Here is a 26755-nt window from a genome sequence, read left to right as displayed (position 1 = left end):
TGGAAAAAGTAAGTGGAGCTTTAGATTTAGTAAGTGGGTGAACCTCCTTTGGCAGCAATAAGTTCCATCCTGTAGCTGCAGATCAGACCTGCACAACGATCAGGAGGAGGATTGGAACATTCCTTCCACAGAGCTGCTTCAGTTCAGACATTTTCTGTCTAAATATCCCTAATATGTCGGATGAAAGGTTCTCTGAGCTCATATTGGGTAACCCCTGGTCAGCTAGATTTTCTTGGTTTGAAGTCATTCTGTAGTAGATTTACTGTCATTGTCCGGCTGCATCACCCAATTTCTACTGAGCTTCTGCTGGTGACAGCCACTGTGATGTTATCATGCAAGAAACCTTGACAAACTTAAACTCCCCCCTCGAAGAGCCTCAAAGCCCCAATCATGATGCTCCCTTCACCATACTTCACTGTTGTGATGAGGTTTTCATGCTGGTACCGTTAGCTGTTCAGTTGGGCACTTACATTTTAATTACATTTTCGTCCTGCCTGCTGCCGCTATTTTCTTTAAAAAACTGTTCGTCACATGGGCAAAATTAATCATGGGATATATTGGGCCGGTAAGGATCCACCTGATGGAGCCTAAGTTGCTCGGGGGTGGAAGGACACATTTGAAGGCGCTTTGAGGAATATTCGAATCAGGACACTGCTGTGACACAATCGGTCTTAAAATGCCGCCACCGGAGGATGCAGCTTCCGAATTGAGACACAGCTAAAGTCACTGCATTAACGAAGTGCAGCAATTGAAAGGAGTTACATCTGTAGCTGATCATAATCCTGTTCCCTCAGAATCATGCAAGGAGTACATGATGAGGTGCCTTTTAAATAGAAAATATTTAATCCTTGTAAAATAGGAAGTGTGTCTAGACAACAGACTGAATCAATCAAACTTTATTTATATAGCACTTTGTACAGGTGTGTACTTGTTATTTTAGTACTTAATGGCTCAGCTTTCGTCAGTACGATTGCTGAACAGTCTATGTAAAATAAATATTGATGCAAGTAAAAGAACCAGAAAACCCAACTGGACAAATGACTAAAGTTTACCATCAGCTGAATTAGTTGATGAGATTTAAACAATTTCAAGATGAAAATTCGACCATAGTGTTACAGAGCAGCAATAAAGTGCAGCAGAATAAGCTTCATTCCCTCTGTTCATGCGCGACAGTAAGGCGTTTGAGAAGCGGTGGTATGTGTAGTAGTCTAAAAGCAAGAGGGGAGATTCAAGCACAAAAACCTGATTGTTGACACACAAATCTAACAAAAGGTATCTAATAACTCAACACCTACTCAGAACAGTTTTTCACTTTCAGAGGTATCTTGAGGACTAAGATGCTTTGTGAATAACTTTTATCTTTATCAGGATCAAGTCTTAGAATTCCGCCACTTAGAACAACTTTTTTGTACAAGCTATCTTTATGAACACTCCTGACTGTCATCATTTGTTCATTGAGAATAGGGATTCATAGACTTTTTTACAAAATACAGTGTGGTTAAAGTAGATTATGTTCATTAGTCATTGTAACTTAGATGAAGATCATGTTTTAAGACAAATTTATATATAAATAGAGATACTCCCAAAGGGTTCATTCATGTTTTCTTGCCACTACATGTAGAGAAAATAGTTGATTGATCAACTCAGTGAGTGAATAAATGCTACTTACTGCAACAACAATGATAACTGATTATTCTTTGAGGGCTTTCATTAAATTTGAGTTAATGTATTGGTAAAGCTACTCAAAGGTTGTTTGGTGCTCTCTAATTTGTATAAATTTAAATTCAGTATGTTTGTCTGAGGATCAGATGACACAATTTAACATGCATTATTTTAGGGAGATCTTTAAAACTCACTAGCTAAGCACATACTCATGTTGTGTAGAAAAACATTGTTTAAATCTCAGGGAACGCCCATTAAAACTGGATGTTAACCAGAGAGACATTTCCAAGCTGCTGCTCTGCACTGCTGAGATCCTGACTATATATGCACAATATATCACAAAATCAACACACTTATTAAACAGCTGTGCTGTGAATTCAGCTGTATTCACTGGTAAACTTTCTCTGTGAGCCGACTCACAGAGAAAGTTAGAAGCTCATTCATTTCAAAAGTAGCTAAGGTTTGTCTAAAAATTCAGTCATGCGATTTGTCAGTTGGTGCTTTTTGAAAAAGAAGTTACTAAAAAAAAATCTGAAGAGTCAGTAAATGTAATGACAAAGAATCCAAGTAGGCAACACTGACTTTAGACTCCCCTTACTGGCATAATAGAAACTTGGTATGTCAATTCCTTTAGGAAAAACACTTGACAGGCTTCATGCCACAGGTAAAGCAGAAAGTTATTAAAGTTTGTCTTTCTACCAGCTAAGGACAGTAAAAACATTACAGATGTTTTGACAGTCCACCGGGCTCCCAAAGTGGCAGGATTTCTCCAGGTGGTAATCAGTCCAACTGTAACAAACTGGTCCATGTGTTTGTACATTAGCAGGCAAAGAGTGTTGAACACAGCACTACAATGAAGCAACAAACAACGGAGTTGTCATCTTTTGTTTTAATGAGAAGTGTAAAGCAAATTTTGCTTTGTTATGAAACTGTTGCAGGACTAATTGGTGGTTGTGGCTCAGGAGGTAGAGCGTCCACTAATCAGAAAGTCAGCAATTTCCCCGACTCCCCCATTCCTCATGCCAAAGTGTCCTTGGGCAAGACACTGAACCCCAAACTGCCTCTGACGGCTGTGCCAGCAGTGTATGAGTGATGTGTAATAGAGAAAGTGCTGCACTGTATGAATGTGTGTAGGAATGGGTGAATGCCAAAAAGGGCTTTGAGTCATCAAGACTAGAAAATCCCTATATAAATACAGAACAATAACAATTTACTAATTAGACAATCTAGGTCACAGTCTAAGTAATTAATGGGAAACACTGTCAGCCTGTTGGTCTGTTTTATTCTGTTTCTGCAGGTGTGTGGTGATGTGTGACTCATGTTCTATTGATTATCCCACTGTTTGCAGATGTAAAAATTAACCTCTCGTTATAGAAATGTTGTATTGGTATTTCTTGATGTGTCACAGACAGTCGTCAATTCTAAGTTGAACATTTTAATCTTGTCAGTTAATAGTTCATGAGCATCGGCTATCTGTGAGAAAATGTAATCAAAATGTGCATCGTCATTAATCCTTTCAACAATTATAATTTAGCAAACTTGATGGATCTCAATAGGGTCATGGCTCTGGTTATCGCTCTTTGCTTTGTCAGCAAATCCAGTTATAAATCAGAGCCAAACATCTGCTGTTCCATATAAAGGCCATGCCTAAAGTGTAGATATTGGCTCTCTTTAAATATGTGTTCGACACAACGAGCATTGCCATACTCCATCACCATAATTGATGTTTAAGTTTCTGCTGCATTGCATTTCACTGACAACAGCCCTCTGGATCAGTCTAGAAAAAAACAGACTGACTGTGCACTTTGTTGCTGCACCCACATTATTTGGGTACATTAACTCAAATTTTCGGTTGCAAACAGACCTGTTAAAGTTGTGTTTTACCTTAATAGCACCACAGACTTTTATCAAAGGGAATATTCACACAAAAAGTCCCAAGTTTAAAGTTTCAAAACTTACAACAATTCCCAAAGGCTCACAAAGACAACATTACCCTGCAATAGTTTCACCATTATTTATGTTTGCATTAAAAAAGGAAAATATTGGATGACACATACTTGGTGATTTGGGGTAATAGGAGAAAATATGGCAAGTGACAATATGTCCAGACATATGGTGGCTGAAAGGACTGCTCCAATGCATTTCTGACATCTGCAAACTCTATTCTACTAGAAATTACAGAGACTGCATCATACAGACAAGCAGTCTGCACTCATAACCAAGCTGTGATGCTGCATCAGCCCCTTTCTCACACACACACACACACACACACACACACACACACACACACACACACACACACACACACACACACACACACACACACACACACACACACACACACACACACACACACACACACACACACACACACACACACACGAAAGGAAATGAAAGAGCGTGGTCCTGTCCTGAGCACTGGCATGTGAGACAATGATTGTGTTGAGTAAATGTGATTACCTGGGAGTCACTTTCAAGAAGCAAAAGCCACCGAGTTATTATTCCCAAACTAATATTATAGCCTGTCAATCACACACAATGCATTCTTTAACCACATGCGGACAAGTGTAACACATACACACATTTAGATGACACACCCACACAACTATACACTCACATTTACACATTGTGAGAAGTAATAAAACACGACAAATGAATCTAAACACACTCATCCAGCCAGGCTGCAAGCCAGGAGACATTTTTACACACACACACACACACACACACACACACACACACACACACACACACACACACACACACACACACACACACACACACACACACACACACACACACACACACACACACACACACACACACACTTGGAGGGCCCTAGGGCAAGGAGAATTGTCCTCTTCATCTGAAGTGGAAAGTAAGCCCCTTGGCCAAATTAGATTCAGCCATTTCCTGACGGAGTTAAACAGCAATCTGCAGCGTTGCGCTGTGATTCGCCATGACCTTGGCCTATCACAGTGCAGCGTCTGGGAGTGCTCAGAGAGGTTCTTAATCAGACCTGGAGGATATGGGGTCTATGATGACATTACTCAGCCTTTATCTCTCTACACACGTCCCTCTGTGTCTCCGTGTGTCTCCCAATCTGCCCTCTCCCCTTCCCTTCATTCTCTCTCTGTTACGAGGTGAGGATGTGGCTCCGCAACTCAAATGGATGCTTACTTAACCTGACCTCTGGATGTAATCTATGTTCATTGATCCAATACTGTGCCAATAGTTTGCCCTCACAATGCTGACCAAACACAACAAAACATGGCCCTTTTACATCTAATGTGACCCATTTTCAGTCATTATATTCTACTCAACAGGTATATCAACAGGTCAGTTTCTGCTTCACTGACTGCATTCAAAATCTACCTTCATGCTGCACACACACACGTATGATCATCCCCTAAACAAAGCACACACTCATCCTCATTCCACAGCTACTGCAGGCGCAGTGCGAGTGATGAGATTGCGCCATGATGGAGATTAATGAGCCTTCATTACAGCCATGATACCACCAAGCAGCACCAGAGAGAGATGAGAAGATGAGGCTCCTCGTTTCATTCCCTTCGTCCCTCATTTACCTTGTCCAAGGGTCTTTAATGCATAAAGGACACAAAAGGACAATATACACGTTGTGGATGTACAATAAATATGTGCATTTATATAGCCTGTATTCATATGTACACACATGCACCAACATGAGAGAAATATGTGCATTTATATTGCTCCTTAACGCACGCTCACGCCTATACAATGCTTCAAACAAAACTGTGTCCAAGAGGCTATACAACAAACACCTGCATAGAAATCCTCTGTCTGGATCTATCAAGGAAAAGCTTTTACCTTCACATGGATCACACACAAACACAAACCCACAGCCATGCCGCATGCCACATAATACAGTAAGCATGTGCCCCATCTGAAGATTGAAAGAGATTTTTAAAATAAAAGATATAAAAAGCCTGTCTCATTGTTGGCAGACAGTGGAAGGAGAATGTAATTGGATTTTCTCCCTCTTGGTTTAACAGATGATGTTTTGATGTAGTGAAGGTCGAAATTTATGAGCAATGCACAGCACCTGTACACAACTTCAGACACACTAGTACACAGAGGACACTCTAATATTACAACTGCCAGTATAATACAGAAGACCTTTGTTATTTTTCAGAAAAAGTAATAATACTTCTCATATCCACTCCATATCAGTGCCAATATTCAGTCAATATTCTGCCCTGTAGTGATACAGAAGAAGGTCCAGAATTTTACCAACCTTAAAACTACTAATAGCCAGCAAGTGTGTGTATGTGTGTGACTGCTGCTGAGTCACACAGGGTCCATAATGGATTACCCCGAGTCAAGCTTAAATCTCAGTAGGTCAATGTCTCGTTGTTACATCAGAAAGGCGTGATGGGAAAATGGAAACCAAAAGCCTGAGACCGTACGATACAGAAAGGAAGACCATCCTCAAGGCATGCATTGCAGATTAAACACCGACTTCACACATACACAATTCTAGCTCGTCTCTTCACTCACACTGTTGTACAATGACTTTGCAGGTTGTGTTTTAGCCGTTTTGAATTTTTCTTTCCACTTTTCATCCTCCCACACCCTCCTGCTCTCTACCTAGCTGTCAGTGGCATTAATTAACATCAACACAATCAGCAAAAGGTCCTGGTCTTTGATCCCCAGTTTCATTTAGTGGGCAATGTCCATCTGTAGGTGATGCTATTGAGGAAAACACATGGAAACACAAATATTAAACCAACATGACAAAAGTGACATGAAGGTTCAGGTCCAGTCCAAATGAATACAGCAAGATTCTTTGTCCTGGAGCTACTTCAGCAGAGCAGATACAGTCTGTCATATAGGAATATGAACCCCAGCCGTCTGGTTGAGGGACGATAACCCTGCTCATTACATTCACCTGATGATTTGATTCAACATCTTTTCAACTGTGAACATGTCCTGAGGTAAGGAGAGGGTTCAGGCGTTAGTTTTAAATGCATATTTTATATTTTACATGATGAAATGACATGCTGCAACTTGCACCTAACTTGATGGCCAGCTCCCTAAACACAAATGTTCCTTTTATAATGAAGACACCAGGTCATGCAGTGCCTTTTAAAAAATTACTGATGTGATAAGATCCCATTAAAAAGACATTACACATTATAAGCGCACACAGACACTCAGATGCAGAGAGGGCATGCTTTTCTAGTCTGCAGCCTCGAGGCAGTGCCCTGCCCACAGTGGTTATACTCCGACACAGACGTTATTCTCACAAGCCAAGTCCAAGCCAGTAAGAAAACACACACACACACAAAAACACGTCTGTCATCCTCGACAAGCTCGAGCTGGCACAACATAAATCTACCTCTTTCTTCTGCTCCATCCATCTCCTGAATTTTCCATTTATATTTTCCACACTCTTACTATCAGCATCTCTATATCTGGCTTTTGCGAGGATGTATCCATCTACAACATGCCATAGAGGAATATCTCCTTCTTAAAACTTATCTACTTCTTTGGCAACTCTTCTCCCCCAGCTCTTTACTTTCTGTATGAATTAAATGCATTTAAGTGCAAAGATCTCTCTGACATATAAGGATCCCTCCCACAGTTTCATGCACAGCCTCTGAACATAAATTCAAACCCAGACTCTTACTCATCCCTGTACTGACACACACCTGATGGATCTTACACCCGTTCCCGGTTCCTCCTCCTCCGCTGCTGCTTGGCCACCACACCTCGAAGGTCACTGCTGGCCTGCTGTCGTGCTCCCTCCTCCTGTCTTCCTCTTACTCTCTGTCCCCCTCTTCCTCTCTCTGCTTTGTCAGAGTGTCAGAGAGTATCCTTTCAGGGAAGAGAAAATCCTCAGCTGCAACCAGAGATACTTAAAGACTGTAGAGCCTAACTGCAGCTGAAGCGCGCTGGAGCTGCCGGCTGACAGCTGCTGAAGTGCGGGAGGGAGGCTAACGTGGCTAGGCTACAGTCTGCACCACAGCAGCCTAAAGACGCACACACACAGCCAGAGAGCTCAGAGAGTCGCTAGCTCAAAGCTCACCGCTGCAGAGCTCCGAGTCAGCAACCTAACCCCCCTCCCCGCCCGCCTCTCTCCTGCTCTCGCTCTGCCTCACACTCACTCACTCAGTTACCACATTGCATCTAATAGCAGAATCGTCTCTTAACTGAAGTATGCAACACTCCCATCCTTTCATGTTTCGCTCCAGCTCAGTGATTTCCCTGCAACAAAGGAAAAGAATATTTAAACTAAGGTGTAGGCTGCATCCTCTCCCCTAACAAATCTCATCCCTCTTGTTAAGGGGATTGTTTGGAAAAGAGCGAGAAAGACCTCAGTCATTCAAAATAAAATAAAAAATGAATTTGAAACTCTGCAGGTTTTTATCCAAACTGATCATGTAAGCAGGTGAATCAGAATACTCTTTAAGAAATGCTTATCAATCTTGGATTAAAATTAAAATCTGATCATTGTTGGCTCTTCATGGCAAAATGTTGGCCCCTTTACCCTCTTTGTATCAAGCTTTGCAGAGAGTTTGGAAAAACATCTATGCTGCTCAAAACACACAAAAAAAAAAAAGGTTGTGTTTCTACATTTCATGTGTATTTTATCCTTAAATATTCACAGATCTCATTGTGAGCAGTTTTTATTTTCTAGCAAAGAAACAATCCCAATGAAAATGGTTCACAGGAGAACACTGGAACATAAAAACAACTTTCCGCATGGCTTGATACAATTAACAATACATGATAAAATGTTTTTGTAATTTGGATGAACTGACCCTGAGAAAGCAAAAATGCACCACATCAATACAGACATGACAGCAGGAGAGACAAATGCAAGAGGGATGGTGGCACTCAGATGGATCTAAATCCACACGCCACCTTCACCACCACCATTTATCATTTAATGTATTCATCCTCTCAGAACCTAATGCCCTGACAAAGAGAGGCTTATTCAGCCCTCCCTAACACACAGATTAGCCCCAGACAGACTACACATACAGACACCCACACAGAGGAGAGGGAAGAGATGAACACATAAACAGTGGGAGGGGAAGTCAAGTGGAGTGTCGCCCATTGGGAGAGAAGAGCAACTCGGGTAACAACAGTAAGAGACAGGCTTAGTATGGAGGTGTTGGAAAACCATTAACTTACAAGTAGCATGTTCACAATGTTAAGATGGTTATGTTGCCTGAACAGAAGAGTGGCAAAATGTCACCACTGCTTTGTTGCGTTGCTCTAACAGACTCTTATCACCAGCTGTGGGTGCAGCTACTGTTTACGGGGGCAGAGAGAAGAAAATGACATAAAGAGTCTGTCACAGAACTGTGCCGGCGTGTAGAACAAACAGTTAAAAGGATATGAAAGAAAGCCTCCACTCACTCTTCTCTAAGAATTTCCTCCAGCCCTCTCCAACCTGTTCGCCTCTTTCCATCCCTCACTCCGACTGCGTTTTCATCCCTTGCTCTCCCTCTCTCATCTGAACAAGGACGTTCAGTGCATCATCACTATAAAAAATGTCATCTCCATCTTTACTCATGGCTGTTGCTATGGCCACAGCTAGCAATAGACCTGACTGTGCTGCTTCACTCTACAATGAGTGAGTGCATGTATGGGATGTGCTTATGCTCTTACATGTTCATTGTGTCAAACATGTGACGGAGACGTATTTAAAGATCTGCATCGCTCTTAACTGCCGACCAGGTAAATAGGAGCTTCCCACAGGATCTAGACGCCATTCATATGCCTGTTGGAACATCATGACATCATGTCATGTCAATAAGCTGAACACAGCTTCTGTCCACTTCCTGGTGATGAAGTTGCTATGAAGAGCCACTTGAGCAGTCTATTGACAGCTGTCGAGTGCGGCCATAGGGACAGATTGATAAGCAAGTGTTAACCGTCATTCGGCAGAGAAGAGATAGATTATATTTAAGTAATGACTGGCTGAACGGTTTTCATATGTGGCATCCTGTTCTGTCTCTGCCACTGTCACATGCTCATTAAGAGCATCAGAGCATGTCATTAACATACACACATACGCTCACTAAAGCGTATCATTAAATAGATTTAATTATCTAAGTTTCTGAGTCTCTGAATAATGACAACAAGTGCACGGTGCATTCAACTTCCAAACAAATGACTCTCGTCAGTACATTTCTAATTAGTGCAGAGAAGAGGAAAAAGATTGGTATTAACCTGGGCTTAGTCAGTCTCTGTGTTTAAGTGTGTGTGTAGTTGTGTGAGTGTGTGTTTATGTGTATTCATTCTCAAGTAATTATATTTCCAGGCAGTGCTGAGCGGAGAGAGGCAGGCCTGTGTATATTCCATTCGGCTTATCAGACGTGTCCAATCCTGAGGCAGATCAGATCGAACTGTAAAAGCTCATTAATTACGGATGGTTGCTGAGCGACACAGAAAAGAAGGGAGGGAGGCTGTTGGGGGTGAGGTGAGGGGACAAATGGGTGAGAGTGGATGGGGGGCAGTAGTGGAATGCTGAATCTGACAAGTAATTGAAAAAAAAAATCTCCCTCTGATTTGTATTTGAGAAGTATGCAGTCAGCTCGCAGAGCTGCAGAGATCAAAAGGTACATTTTCCTGGACATCTCTGCTGATGGATGCTCACACATCATTCATACATAGTAAACTGTGTTTTCTGATTTCACATGGATTTAAAGAGACATTTAGTTAAACCTCAAACAGAAAAACTAATATCAATTTTTTTATTTTTGTCTTACTCTTAAGATTTAAAATGTCCATATGATAGTTTTGTTAGTTTAGTAATTTGAATAGTTTAATCCAAGTTTCCATCCATCCATTATCAATACCACTTTGAGGGTCGCAGAGGACTGGAGCCAATCCCAGTTGACACTGGTTGAGGGGGCACACCCAGACAGGTTGCCAGTGAATTGCCATTGTATCGCAGGGCTGACCTAAAGAGACAACCGTTCACACAATAAGGTCTTTGGAAAGGTGGAAGCCGCAGTGCCTGGAGGAAACCCGCAGGGAAAACCTGCAAACTCTGCAGGTTAGAACCCAGGACCTTATTGCTGTGAGGCAACAATGCTAACCTCCACACCACTGAGCCGCCCATCCATATCATCTTACCAAAGAAAATCTAATATTTTAATCTGGTTTCAGTCAATATAAACACTTTAGTGAGACATTTTAGTCTGGTTTAAGCACAGAGCAAACTGCTTTCAAATGATTTGACACTGGAAGCCTCTGAATGAATAGTAAGAGGCTGCAGAAGAAAATGTGATCTTGGTCCTCCAGTGGTGGTGGGGGTGGTTTGACTGAACTTTTCTTCATGGACTGGGTAAAAATCACAGACTTTGTAAACATAATCAATGCATGGAGATCCGGAGGAGACGGCGGGGTACGCTTGGTTTGGCTCCACTCGGTTGGCTGTGTGCAGCGCGAATGACAGAGACACAGAGAGGAGCAGTAAATTACTGAGAGAGCCGCTAAAAACTGTAAGAAAAATAAAATAAGTTTCAAAAGACCCAAATGAAGACTGTAAGCGAACATAATGGCGCTGTGCATGGCTCCCTGGGTGTCTTCCTTGGTGGAGCTGTGTTGACTCTGACGGTCCCTTTGGTCTGTGCCTTGGCGCTGTACATCTGCGCATTTGACTTGTTCTGACGATGTGCACTGATCAGAGATGAGCTTGGCACATGGTCTTGTTCTCTCAGCCTTTATCTAACGTACACTCTTTCACATATACATACTCACAGGAACAGAAATTTGGCAAAGATTGATGTGAATCGGTACCCGATAGTAGCGATGTAATTTGGTCGGTACTCCTAAAAGTACTGAGTTTGGTACCCAACGCTACCAATAAGCCATACAAATGAGGCATAAACTAGGAATTGTGTGTTAAACATCGTTAACATAGAAATAGCAAGTGCAGTTTAGAGGGCAATGGTCTTAATAATCCCTCATCCCCAGTATTCAGAGATAGACTCAAAGAGTTTGAACTCAATCAGATGAGTATACAACAATACTTTACACAGCAGGTCAGCAGTAAGCTTTTCAGGAGTAACTTCACCCCAAATTACTTCTTTGTTAGCCAGTGGCGTGCTGTGACTTTTACAGTTTATCGACACCGTTTGAATAACATCGACACCCACAACAACCCTAATACCCTCCTCTTTTGATTATTCTTAGATGTCTCCTCTGCTGCTACAATCGTCTACAGACTGAGGAGCTATCCAATGCTAATCTGAGTAACAGGGTAAGGACTAGCAAGAATCCTCACCCCGGCAAACACGCATGGATGCAGCCATGTATAACCACACATGCATATAGCCTCAAACATTTCCTTTTTTCCATTAGCTGGTGACAGACTCTCAGATGAATAAAACATAGATGACCATGCTGCAGCCTTCAGATCAGAGCACACATACATGCAAGCACACACATACTGTACAATCACATTCATGGGAGGACATGAGAAACCAATTCCCACCCACCTTCAGGTCAGAGATAATCATAGAAAGTAATTGGTACACTCTTTTGAATATAGCAGTGTTTGATTTGGGCTCCCTCAAACTCCCACATATTTGATCTCTGGTGACCAACAGACTGGCAGTACAGCAATGTGTTAATCAAGATTTAGAGAACTGGATGAATTGATTGGATTTAACTCACCATGTTTAGTTATGTGTACAGTGTGCAATATTTCAACTTTGTAAGGAGGATTTTTGAATGAGACAAATAGAATCAGGGGTGTCAGCAGGGACGGTCAACTGATGCTCTGGTGAGGCACTGATGAGGACTGTGGACTCAGGTCAGTCAAGGCACCAGGCAGTTGACGCTCTGTGGCGCTGCATGGGTTACTGAGAGGTCAAGGAGTTGGCAGTTGAAGTTTTCTTCAGCCAACGTTTTCTTCTTAGGGCTCCGATACAAAGATATCTACAAAAAAAATCATGAGACAAGATCCAATGAAAAACTGATAATGTTTTTTTATGGGCAGGATCAGGCAGGACGACAGCCAGATGAGGTGCAGGATGGAGGTTGTCAGGTTCAAGGCTAGCTGATTTAGGAGACATTAGATTTAGTAGGCTTACAATTTCAGGAGTAGGTCAACTGGAGTGCAGGCCAGAGGTTATCTTCCCAGGGTGCGAGCTGGCAGGCCAAAGGTTAGTCTACTGGGAGACGGGTTCAGAGCTTGGAGGTCCAACGCTAAATGACTGTTCCTCAGGCTAGTGACTAACAGGCCGAGGCTAGCTGAGTGGGAAGCATATGACATGGCTGAGATGGTTGTTGAGGATTGAGTAGAGACAGGAGCAGGATTTGGAGCAGGGATGGGTTTGAAATTTCCACCACTAGAAAACAACTTCTCCGGGTGGGCAGGGCAGATTATTGTATCATAAATGGTAGACAGGTGAGTAAGTTGTGCAAGTTAGGTGACTGGGACAGGGAGGAAAGACCAAGGACATCCAGTGTATTGATGGAGAGTAGCTATGAGGGCAGGGCATATGAAAGTAGGGATGTGGCTGAGAGGGGAACAGAGCAGCAGAATAACAAAACCAGGGCTGGAACAGTAACCATGACAGCATTTTTAAGAAATATACCATCCCCACCTAAATATTGAGTAAGAATTAGTGAGAATGAAGAAGACTCGATCACAAAGAAAACTCTCTAGTAGCATTACTATCTTTTAGGTTCGGTTGCTCAAGAAACATTTTACAGCTTTTCAGTACAAAGGCAGAAGAGTAAAAAGGCAAAGGTTTAAGGAGTAGTGATTTTGAGAAAAACTAGTATTTCCAATATCAACCTTTACGCCAAGTTTACCAAGGTATCATAACACATTTGCCAATGATAGATTGATATTTTAAAATGCTATGTGCAGCACATTAAAGCACCTCAGCAATAACTCCTTTAAAGAGCATCTCTCTGTTCCCCCCCCCCCTCCCACCCTCCCAGTGCCTTCTGCGATGTCTGGGTGTCATTAATCTGATGGTGGTGGAGTGCTACCATTACAGTTGCACATCCTAAATCAATGACTGATACACGGGGGTGTATGTGTGTCTGCAGAGCGGATTATTACAGTGACGAATATTGTGATGTCCCTTCTCCTCCTCTTTACCCCGTCTTTTGATTCCTTTCCCCACACTGCTGATGATCTTACTCTACAGGAGGGCTTAATGAGCTTACGTCCCTTCATGAATAAAGAGAGAAAAACCACATACACATGAGCATGCACACACATACACAGAACAAAATGACTCAGACTGTTTGTTTTAAAGAGAGAACAGTGTGATAAATCACAAATGCTAGTTAGAAGTAAATATTTGCATGTGCTAATTGGACTCATTAATGGCAGAGATATGAGTGGGGGTGGGGAGGGAAAAGAGATGAGTGACTACTTAAATATACACACTACTGATCAGCTATCTAATTGGGGCTTTGTAATGCTCATACACACCGTGCTGTGAGAGAGGAATGATTAATACCTTTCTTAGACACACACACACCCCTGCATGTGTCCTGCAGACAGATACACACACGCAGGCAAAGACTCTTCACTGAACCCCGTCTCCAAAGAGGCTTTCAAGTAAATTGAGTTTGGGTTTAGGGTCCTGTTTATATTAATGAGTCCACTGCCGCTTGAGTTAGACCCAGTGCTCTGTGTTATTACCTGCTTGATAATGAATGCCAGCGTGACTAGCAGCAGTCAAATGGAGGCTGCCTCACACAGCAGATAATGCTGCAACTTGCCAAACCTTTGATGCAAAACATCTCATACATTTATATTCATCGTGTTAAAATTAACACATTCTCAAAAAATTTAATTAAATGAAATATGAGTAAGAAAACACCCTGCTGGTCATATTTTCAAAAGGTCACATTTCATTACTCGGGTGCTTGACCTATGACCAACTGGATTGATTTGTTGTCATTACGTCAACATAAGCACTTAATGTACAGTGACCATGTCAGACAGCGCTAATACGTGTCAGTTAGAGCAAGCATCTATCAGACTGCACTTCAAATAGAAATGGATATAAGAAAATGGTTGCATGGTGGTGCTTCTTCAAGGCACCCTCCAGCTCCATCAAAGGACGGAGCAAATCAGCACAGCACGGCCACCTCTCAACAGCTGATGTGCAATGCTCCACAAAGAAAGGCCAAGTTTGTTCAGCTATCATGAGAGGAAAACTTCAACTGAGTAGAATTCAACAACAAACTTTTGAGTTTTAGCACCAACAGTTGCTGTGGGCAACTCTTCAGGTAAGCCGTGTTTTAAATGCACTTTACAATGTCAACCTTGGCTTTTTATGATTACGTCATGTTAGTGACAGCAAATTCATTAAGCATAAACATCATAGATCGACTTTTTGAAAGGCATTTTGGAATTACAGGTGTGAGCAGCATCATCATCACAACCATCAGACACCTCACGAAAGAGAATCTTGTTCATCTGCTGCAAAGGTTAGTGTTATACATGTGTTCAATAATTTAGAATGGGCCTCGAAGGATGTTATTAAAATTGAAATGGCCCTTGATAGGAAAAAGCTTCCCCACCCCTGCACCAGTCCCTCATCAAACAGCATTAGAAAATAATTGAGCGCATTTGTTTCAACCTCCATGGGAGAGCAGATTGGTGGCATTTTACACATAGGACAACAGAAAGAGGGCCTGGAGGTTTATACTACTTTAGAGGAAAGTTAATAATAATTAACAATAAAAATAGCTTCTGTGATAAACTTATTTCACTATGGAAAGCCCTGCTCATCACCAATACCAATACAAAGCCATGTCACCAATACTATCTAGCTATAGGCAAATACAAGGGCTTCATTAATATTCTATCGTCAGAGCAAGAACAGAGAAAATGGAGACAAAGTGTCACAATGCTGCTTACTGCTAAAGTATATAACATACATAGATAGTGAAAGAGAGAAGGGTAAGGTATCGTTTGACATTTTTTTTTATATATATATATTTAAAATGACTGTTGAAAATAAGAACAGCTTTTTTAATTGTTAAGGTAAAGCATTTTGTTGTGTCAACTTGAGTTTGATGTAGCTACTGGCTAACTATAGGCTAACATTACGTGCTGCCAGGGATATGTAGAAAGTGTGTTGCCACCAGAGTTAGATGTATTGTCAACTAGGCATGTGATGAGGTGATGTGAGTGTTGCCTCTAAGCAGGGGAAGCATTTCAGTACATAGCTCAAGCACCAAAATCTACATTGTGATTCGGTAGGTACCAGCGGTGTAGAAACCTTTTGACTGACTGGCACCGGATGTCAGTACCCAACCCTTTCAGAGATCAGGTTATTAAAATGTTATAATTGAATATTTTGTGAAACTACTCAAATTAAATAATCTATGGGAGAAAGCCGAATACTTTCCACCTGCAATGCAGCAGTGGCTTACATGGCAGGCAAATATAAGATTTATGGAGCTGGGCGTTGAAATAGACCACTCTATGATGTGAATGGGGGTGAAGATGGCACTTAGAGAAATCAGCTCATCATCAGCTCATCTAGGTGGCACAAATGACCTCATGTTCCTGCTTAAGACCTATGCAATGAGCTCCATTTTAGCAGCCTAATTAAAGCACTATGCATGGTAAACCACAGCTTCATTTTCTGTGTGCTCACTTTTTCTCATCTGGAAAAATGTATTAAACATTCTGAAAGCAATTGCTTGAACCACCTACATGTTTATAGTACATGTCATGAAGCCCATTCTCTCAAGATGGCATTATTAAATTATAGAAAGAAAAAAAAGAAAGTGTAGTGCTTGATCATAAAAACACAAATTAGTTGATTTATAAATTATCTACAACTTTCATCTCATTAGGACAGCTTTCAGAGTCTCCCAGATATCAAAATCAAGTCATAAACTAGAATTACACTCAAAACAGTCTACAACTCCAACACGGCCCAAGCCCTTAAATTAAAAACCTTATAGCTCAGGCCACATTACAATTCCCAGCTACACATTGGTGGTAGTTACAGGTTTCTAGACCCATTTGTCACTAATCTTACACCCCTTTGAAACCACATTCAAAATCCACTAGATACAGATTTTTATTGAATCTGCACCAAATTGCACACACATGCATATCAGTTACCTGAATTTCAGATTTTTTCTATCAAGATCCTCCTGTTTTTCACTGGTCCATACCACATCCTTCCACCAAGTTTCATGGTAATCAGTCTAGTAGTTTTTGTGTTATTTTGCTAACAAACAAGCTGAGATGAAAACATAACCTCCTTGGTGGAGGTAAATACGCCTCCATACTTTAGAAAGTCAGGTCGTGTTATTCTGAGATTCCCACTAGGTCATCTAGAGAGCAAAAACCAAATCTAAGTGAAAAGATGACTGACTCAAAATGAGTCAAACCTTGTAAACACCGCTGCGGTTATATTCCACTTGCTGCAATGAGGAGTTTTGTGGAAATAGTCAGTGGGATGGACAGAGAGGCTTCAACTGATGGTTTTTATATTCAGAAAAGTGAAGATTGGGTTTCTTCAGCCTTCTCCAAATTCAATTTCATTGAAAGAAAAAGTTCTATGAAACCTCCTGGTGTCCCTTTAATATAAACGGACACACACTAAATCATTTAATATTCAAATTAATAGCAGACAACACTGTCTCTGAACCCATTATTATGGAGGTAAGATGTCCGCTCTTATTCAAGAGAAATGCCATTATAATGAATCCTTAAAAAGGTCAAAGTTCAAGGCAGCACCATATACCCATAAATCTTCTTCGTCTCTGGAGACGGGTTCAGGCTAAAAGCTGCAGATTTCAGAGCCAGGTGGGATTGTGAGCTGTAGTAATAGAAGCCTATAATATGATAATTTCAGGAAAAAACAGTCAGAGCCTGGTTGTTTGAAAGCCTATAGCAGTCCATCGACAGTCACAAACAGGGAAATCCACCAGCTTTGCTGAGCATGAGTAGTCAACATTCTTCATGTGTAGCGATTATGAGTGTGGTACTCTGTGGGTATTACACTGGACTCTGTGCATGTGTGTTGTGGTGTCTCAGTGGTCTGCTGGTTCTCTATGAGTGAAGCTTCAGCTAGCTTTAATAATTCACCAGTCTCTTTTAGCTCTCAGACAAACTGAGTTTTCACCGACGGGGGATTCAGGGAGAAAGCACAGAGGCAGCTTTGATTTAACTGGAGTCCAGTCTCTCACACTCACACACTCTCTCACACACACACACACACACACACACACACACACACACACACACACACACACACACACACACACACACACACACACACACACACACACACACACACACACACACACACACACACACACACACACACACTAGCCTAAGTAACCCCGGTGAAGAAATATGCCATACAGCCAGGCACAGTTTGTATTTTCTAGGCCAAATACATCATGAAGGCTGTGCTGCATCGAAGCTTTCCCCAAATGCAAACTTCTTTTGCTCATAATTGTGCAATGACAACATTGTACCCTTCATTGCGCATCCCTCAATGATCTCACAGTAAATTACAGGCCAGACACTTGTTTAATAGTGCATGTAATCCACATATGGTGTAAAATTACTGTATTATTTTTCTGACACCACAATCCTCATCAATTTATAAAGTTATATTAAATTAAATATCACATGACCATCAATCACTAATAAATTCATTATGGCCAATGAAAAGTACACTGCAGCAAGCAAAAATAATGGAAGCAAGACAACATTTCAAGTGTATATGGAAGAGCAGCTTTTCCAGCTGGTTGTCAGGTCGACCAACACCTTTGAGGGAGAAATTCTGGGAGCTGCAGTCTCTGAACTGGGACCCAGCAGCAGAATATGTGCAGAGATTACTACTTCTCTCAAGAGATCGCCCCACACGTACAGGAGTTTAGATACACTCTTCTTTATTTGCCTCCAACATTAAAAATGTAACAGTCAAATTAAGAAATATTGCTGAGCCAGTATACTGAAGCAACAAAGACAACCCAGCTATAAAGTCATGATGTTAAAATGATGAGGGAGCCTGGTAGAGAGAAAAATAAAGATAGAGCTGCGATGGATAGGTGGTAAATTGATGGTCTCCATCATCAGAATGTAGTGATAATCAAGACTGATTTTAGAAGAGGTGAGTGACATTTGTTCTTTGTTTTGATCATAATTTAATGCAGCAATCGAAAATCTGTCACTATCAACACAAATTAAAGCTAGCACAGAGATGAGAAAATTAGCAGCACACAATCAACAAACTGAGCAATTTACTGTGAAAAAATGTACACCTGCTTATTTATGCATTTATCCAATCAGCAAATCCTGTGGCAGAGTAACGTCTGTTACTATTCACATCAAACATCAGGAGGCGTGTCAGTGACTAACTGTGTCATGATTATTGGGCTAGAGGGGCTGGTTTAAGTAACTCTGAATCTCCAGGGATTTAACTGTCTGTAGAGGAAAGTTTACTCAGAATGGTGAGGGAAAACAAAAGCCATCCAGTGAGCAGCTGTACATTGAAAAGCCTTTTTGATGAGACACTTTCTGCTACACAGTTGGCTGTATGAAGACATTAAAACCAAATACAGCTCAGATACCAAGAATCTGAAACGCCCTTAGACCAAACCAAAATTCAATAATTACCTCGAGAAAAAGAAAAGACATTGCCACAGTAGCAGCAAAATATGTCAGGGCATGCCACGGCCTTTAAAAAAAAAAACCACACATGATCACAATAACACACATGATATTGAGCTCATTCAGTTTACTTCAGTTTTCTCCTGTGACTCTCAACATCACTACACAATTGCTCACTGTGTTATTACTTTCACATGTATCTATAATCACAGAAGACTGTAGTATCACACTTTACCACTCATTCTGTCATACAACAGCATCTGCAGATAATGTGAAGTGTTGCTTTCCCCCCCAGTAGACATGACAAAACAGAGCATATTATAGTAAACTCAAAATGTACATTTGGTTTGTGAACGGATGGCTCGCTGGCAGAAAATAAGGGGAGGTTGGAGAGCAATTCAATCTTGGCTTATAGAGCCTTGTAGGCCTGAGGCGGTCCTGCATGAAGAAACAGTTTGGCTATCTGGATGAAGCAAAAAAAATCCATGTCACAGATTCATAAATATACAGGACATTAAGAATGTCTGCTTGTGTGCAAACCCAGAATTAAGTTAAACCAGTGAAGCTCGCAGACAACTCGCAAACTCAACACAAAAGACCCACAACAGTTTTCTTCAATTCTCTTCAGAACACACAACACACACAAAAAGAGAGAGCCAGAGAAAGGAGGGGGAGGGGGGGGGAGAGAGAGTTGTATGACAGTGATCAGTATTGAAAAGGCTACATTGTAAACCCTTGTCTAATTTCACAGATGCTGAACAAATTGTCCTCTAACCTAAAGAAGAATCTGTTCATGCGGGTGGTATAATTTGAGCAACTGTGTGGGTGAGTGTGTTTGTTTGTGTGTCTTTGGGTGTGTGCTTGAGTGTGTTTTCATCTCGAATTCAGACAATGAGAGAAAGTCAGGGAGGCGTGACGAGAGCACAAGATGCAGGGGGAATATCTATGTGATTGTGTCTGTTCGTACATCTTGACACTGTGTGCATTTATGTGTAAGTGTGTGCATGTAAGGTTGTGCGTGCGCACACACACACACAAGGATGGAGGACATGATCAGTACAGTGCATGGGTCCACCAACATCAGGCTCCTGAGCAGGACAGCCAACAAAGCTTCACGCGCACATCTCTTCAGGATTCCGAAGCCGTCACATATCTTCTTGATGCAAGTTGACGGTTTCACTTCTAAACAGAATTACAGTGAAATGACACCAACACAGCCTCACTCACTGCGACAGAGCCAATGAATAGCCAAACATGTCATTTCCCCCTCTTTACCATCAACGTGCTAAAGTCACTGGATGTGTGCATTTCTGAATAAGATCAGTATCTTTCTACTGCTCTGACCTAGAAACATTTATCATGTCCTTTTTTTGAAAGCCTACTTTAAAGTCATGCCAGCATGTTGGTCACTGATTCAAGGATACATGCATATGTTATAATATTTATGGATTCTTTTTATTTTTCAAAATCAGCATTTTGGTCTCCAGGAGAAGATAACAAAGCCCTGCAGATCTATCAAGTGACAGAGTTCAGGCCAGAGTTTATTGATTTTGTCCAATTTTTTTTTCCCTCCAGCCTAAAAGAGGAAAATCTGTTCAGCTCCAATAAAAAAAGATGACAGCTCAGAAGCTTACTTCAGTGACCACATTCAGGGCAGAGTTCAACCTTATTACAAACAACAGCTCCCTGATGGATATGTGGTTGGATACGAGGTTGTCCAGTGTGTGCGCGAGCATCAGTTTGTGTGCATCTTTAGAAATACACTTACACCTCACACACACACATCAATCTACCTGCCCATTAATGGACTGTCAGGCTTTGTGTTTGACCAGAAAGGAAGCATGAAGGAAGTGGATAGAGAGAGTGGAGGAAAAAAACTGAGCGTCAGACGGAGAGAGAGATCGAATGCAAACCGTTAGTACACAGATTAAAGAAGTGGGTCTGATTGTGGTAAGAGATGGTGTGTGGGTTTGTGCCTAATCTACATAACGTGTTCCCACTGTTCCTATTTATCAAATGATTGTGATGTTGTATTCTCAGGGAAAATCTGTTTTATTAATCAGATATCAACTGTGTGGAATCTGGATTCTGCTACAAAATACTTGATTTAATTATAAGTGTCCACAGATTAGACTAATTTCATTATGTATTCTGCTTACTCTTTACTCAATACTAAATGACAGCATACTGTGACAAGCGGATCTCTCCCAGCCCGGTTCCATCTCACCCACACAATCCATCTGTAAAGAGCACAGTGGCAGCCCCTGAACATTACAGTCAGATGACATTTATGGCGTGACAGGACACTTAACACATTGTCCACAGTCTGCATGTGTGTATAAGTGGGTGTGTGTGTGTGTACATACAGCATGTGTGTAGGCCGAGGATGTGTTACTGTCTGGTTAAATGTGACATTTCCATGGTTAGGGCTTGTAAGGACGATGCCTCATTAAAAGGTCATCCGTTAATTACAAGGACAACTTGGGGTCATATCGAGGTGACAGTGCCCCCCCCCCTCCCTTGTTTGTTTTGACCCCTTCACTGTACGTGAAGCCACTCAAAGCTAAGAGGGATGAATAGGAATCAACACAGCTCGATTGTAGCTGTTGTCATCAAAGTTCAAACACATTTACTTTACTGTACACTCACACGTCCATAAGGACAAAGCCAAATCAAAGATGGTTATTAAACTATATTGTAAACTTGATAATGGTCTTCTATCGGCTCAGTGAACCAACATAATCAATTAGACAATATCTAAGTGGAAGCATTACCTCTTCTCACGTCTAATTTTAGAAATGTGTGCTTTCCCATAAATGATTTGATATTGCCCATTTTTCTTTTGCAACTTACTGCCCACTCGTGGTGAAAGCCCTCTGTTGTCTGTGGAGGCTAGGTCGACCAGTAGCTGGTGAATCTATCATCATATCAGTTTTGTGGCAGTCACTGTGTCCCACTGAGGAGAGAGAAGCTTGTTTTGGACTTTTGTGGTTTCACAAATCTGAAAGGTGACTGGCTATAATTAGCTGCAGACCAGTGTGCTTATCAAGCTGCCTTTTATTCACTTCCATCATCCTGAGATCAATTATGATATCGCATGCACAGAAGCCCTCGTCTAGGCCACAAGTTATTCTAGTCCACCATTAGCTGCTATTATTAAATATTAATCAATTTAATTTCATACTAGCCAGTGGACACTACTTGGCATATCTGCATTTTGTGTGAGCTCATCCCCGCTGGCGTCTGAAGGTAGGATGCAAGCCAATGTGGCAAGATGACAGCAGTGCAAAGGTACACCATTGCATATGAATATTGCTATATAAAAATAAAATGTGAGATAGGCACAGACCGACAATTTTAACAGATTCAATAGAAAGAGAGAAATGGTAACGACATCGCCAGAGGAGGGGACGAAGACAGATGTGGTGTTATGGAAGATGGACGCTATCAGAGCACAGAATCAACTGATTTCATGCAGTAAGGAATACAAGTCTATACAGTGCTAAATGATGTGCATGTGGTTGCATGGAACACTGGCTCGTAGCTGGCATCCAATAGTGTTGCTGTGTTGTGTGATTGTCAACCCATATGACATAATGAGCATTAATGACCAGTGACAGAAGATCCTCTGGATGAATGGCGTGACTCTAGATATTTTTTTTGTAGAATCAATGCCAATTAAAGCTGTTTTGTCAGGTTGTGGTGGCCCAATACCCTACTGGGATACTATGCTGGTTTTTCCTTTGATTTCTCACCTGTCCTTATCATGTCAGTAGGAGACAGTGCCAACTAGAGCCCAACCGATTTATTGTTTGGCCGATATATTGGTTTATATGAGCCTTTCATAGACATCAGTATCTATATTTATGTTTGGTAATGTAATAATATGAACATTTATTTTGCAGAATCAACAATGCAGAAAATATGTGCATTTATGTTTATATTTTGTATGTTTATTTTCTTAATTCAAGTTCTATATATTTGGTTGCATTTGTGTTGATGGTGAAACAATAAAGTATAATGCCTCTTTTGCATTTCTTTGTCACAAGGGTTTGATAGACAATATTAGCTATCATTGTCAATTCTTAATTTCCCGGCTGATATAGTGGCATCATGGCCCAAAAGTCCATATCAGTCGGGCTCTAGTGCAAACAAAGCTGAATACTCTGACCTTTGTATTATTCTTCCAGCATTCGTCGGCAGCCAGGGAGTAAAAGTGCCTCCCCTGATCTGAGCTTTAAGAACTGACCTGAGAGCAAGAATAAATAGACACTTGGGCACAAGGCTAGTTATGAGCGTACCAGAAGTAAAAAACAAATACTATTGAGCTGGTGTTTGACTCTGGAGATGTCCACTTGTGTTTTCTTTATGTTTTACTTTAGTGCATTCTTTGGAGAGAAGTCTGTTTGATTTGAGCTTTCTGGCCGTCACTGGCTCCCTTACCCCATGTTAATGTAATCATATTACCACACAGGAAAGCTATTGTCATATGCCTCTGTCAAAAGAGTAATGGAAATGCTAGCAGGCTTTATATAAGTAAGAGAGGGAGCGGGTTCTTGCATAAGAGCAGTGCAGTGTAAAAAGCCCATATGCAGGACCTAATTTCACGCAATCAACAAAGCCACTTTGTGTCAAACCTTTGCTCTTTTTAAATCCGTCTTTAAAGGAGCTGCAGGCCTCTGAATCAAAACTTGGACAAGCATCACAGAAGCTCGCAATTTCATTTCACACTGAATGGAATTAGCCAGTGGACCAACCTCACAAAGTGGCTTTAAAAGATTTTAGTTCCGCGCCGTAACACTCGGCATGTCACTGCTGTGAAATGTGAATACGAGGATGTGAGTACGCAGGCGTTTCTGTGACTGTGTGCATCAGAGAGAAATATCTAAAGAAACAGATTAATAAAAAGGTCATGACTAAAATGTCCTTTTACTTTAGAAAATCACCCAGTAACGCTCCACTGCAGGACTAGCCCTTAATAACAATGTCCATTTCATCTGAAGTCAAGCGATTGCTCTCACCATCTCATCATCACTGCAGAGAGAGCATGTGCCTGAACTCCAGGAACAAGACAGAAGGAGAACAACGCAACAGATTACCTATTGCTTGCCTCTCTCCTTCTGTCTCACGCTATTTTCCCTTAATTCTTTTGATTTTAGTTTACACTTCTTAAATATGCTAAGATTACTTACTATTACTAACTTAAAGAAAAAAAAGAGTCCAGTTTCCCAGAAAGAGCACAAAGCATAATCATTTATCAGTAAGAGTATAGAGCAGGCATTGATAACCTCTAACAAACATAATTTCACTCATGTCAGTTAATACTTTCCCCAAGTTCTCCCCGCAGATTATGATGCAGCAGTGTTTTCACTTCATTGTTGCAGAAGAAGCGATGCCCCGATTATCCATGAACATAAATATGAATTCAGGAGGTTTTTATAAAGCAGTGTCACTTGTTGACTGACTCTGAGTAATGGACTGAGTGATGCACCCCATGGGGTGGGGTGTTCATTAGGTGAAATCGAGGTAAAAGTTTGAGATTTGAAGTCATATCACCCAGCCCTTATGTTTGGACATGGCCTTTTTGGGGCCTGTAGGGCAGAGCTGCACTTTTGGCTTCATTTGTTTTGGTGAACAAACTCCTGTTAAAAGTCTCTGATTCCATTTCTCAACTTGTCTCTCCTTTGTTCATCTCATTTTCCTTTTACACATAGTGACGCTGACAGATTAATAGAAGGGGATACAGTGAAGGACAGAGAAGCTCTGAGCCAAGGAACAACAGAGGGGAAAAAGGCAGAGTCGAAGCATTGTGTTTGCTGCTGTGTGGGTCTGGCCGAGTTCCAGCACAGCCTGAGGACCTAATGTTGCAGCTCTGATGAGGAGAGCTGTGCAGCCCCACTCTTCTCTCTGCTTCCCCAATTTCTAACACTTCACTATTCTAGCTCTCTCTCCAGTCCCCAAGGTTTCTCCCTACCTCCTCTCTTATTTGCTGTAATTGTTAGCTTTCTCCACACCTCCTGCTCCCTCCCTGCCCGTACCCTGCCAATGTGATCCATGCGTTGTGCTATAGCAGAAACTTGCTGAGGCAGCAGAAAGAGGGAATATTTACAGATCAGTCAGATGGGGTCGAGCTCTGCTCGTACTGCACACTCACAGTTCCTCGTCAATCACTGTTACAGCAGCTACAACACAGGCACGGACACTACTGGACACAAGTATGCAGGCATTTCAGCCACTGTATGAGCACACAGAAGCGTGTGCACATACAAATGTTCAAACAGTGCAACATGCAAACAAACATTTGAACATTTGCACACATGCATGTAAACCTGCAGGGAAACGCCACCATCAATGTTAGATGTTATCTGCTGCTACTAATATACCACAAGAAGTATTCAGACCCTTTTATTCCACGAACGTACATGTCCATTAGGGTTTTGATTGGATTTGATTCTCCTTAACCACTTACTTGTTTTACACAAGCATCCAAACAAGACCAAGATAAAGACTAATAGCACTTCTCTACAGATGATAAGATAATCTAGAACTGGTTCCAAGCCCTTTTAGTGGGAAAATAGTCAGGGGCCAGGTCTCAAAAGGAGCGGTTTCTCAGCTGGCTCCATATCGGGCCCTGGCCTGGTGCAACAGAGGTTCATGTCTGCATACATGCAACCTGTCAATTTTGCTTTCATCAGCTCAGTTCAAAGACTCACTTCACTGTATCTCAACAGTTTAGCTGATTCAAGTTCTTCTAACATCCACTTTAAGCACAGAAGACAAACTGAAAAACAACTTTTTTTATTTAACCTACCCCCCCAACCCCCATCTTGTTTTTCTTGCACCAATCCTCAACTTGTGGATATGTAACGGAAGTAACAGAGTCCAACGGGAGCTTAACGAAAACTACACAGGCAGTGCAAACGCGCGCACGCACACGCACACACACACACACACAGGCAAACAGATGATGCTGCCAAAGAGAGCTGTTGCTCCTGCTAACTCTGTCAGCCCAACAAGGTCACCATTCAGTATGTGCATGTGTGCGGATACAGGAATTGTGCTTGCACAGGTGTGTGGGTGTGTTTGTGTGGAGTGTGTAAATTGTTTGGGAGACCTTGACATCCACTTTCTGAGTTTTATACCCAGCTGGGGGAGATCTCCTACACCCTGAACAGCCTGCCGCTGTGCCCATGTCCTGCCAGCACCCCGTCAAGCTCACTGACCCAGCACACCCTCTGGCTTTCTCTCACACACACACACACACACACACACACACACACACACACACACACCCACAGTGGACTTTTTGTATAGACTTACATTCATTTCCTGGAGACTTAACCTACCCTTTACCTTATCCACTGACCCAAAATCACTGTTGTCCTAATTGGACACAGCCTTAGTCTCCAATTGACTGACTTTTTTGTCCCTAAAAGGTGGCCTATGACCGTAATACACACTCCACAG

At 41.6% G+C, this 26755-nt stretch overlaps 1 protein-coding gene across 1 annotated transcript in view; it reads right to left on the bottom strand.

Moving 5' to 3' along the window:
• The window catches only part of dab1a (DAB adaptor protein 1a), a 208385-nt gene extending 200649 nt beyond the window's left edge, over nucleotides 1-7736 (bottom strand). Inside the window, exon 1 of the mRNA XM_035177355.2 lies at nucleotides 7353-7736. The gene's annotated coding sequence lies outside the window, so the exon portion shown is untranslated. The remainder of the gene's footprint in view (nucleotides 1-7352) is intronic.
• Between the last annotated feature and the right edge of the window lie 19019 nt (nucleotides 7737-26755).

Source organism: Hippoglossus stenolepis, chromosome 14, assembly GCF_022539355.2.
Source record: "Hippoglossus stenolepis isolate QCI-W04-F060 chromosome 14, HSTE1.2, whole genome shotgun sequence".
Taxonomy (NCBI): domain Eukaryota; kingdom Metazoa; phylum Chordata; class Actinopteri; order Pleuronectiformes; family Pleuronectidae; genus Hippoglossus; species Hippoglossus stenolepis.
Note: the sequence above shows the minus strand (reverse complement) of the source record. Positions and strands in the feature narration are given on the sequence as shown.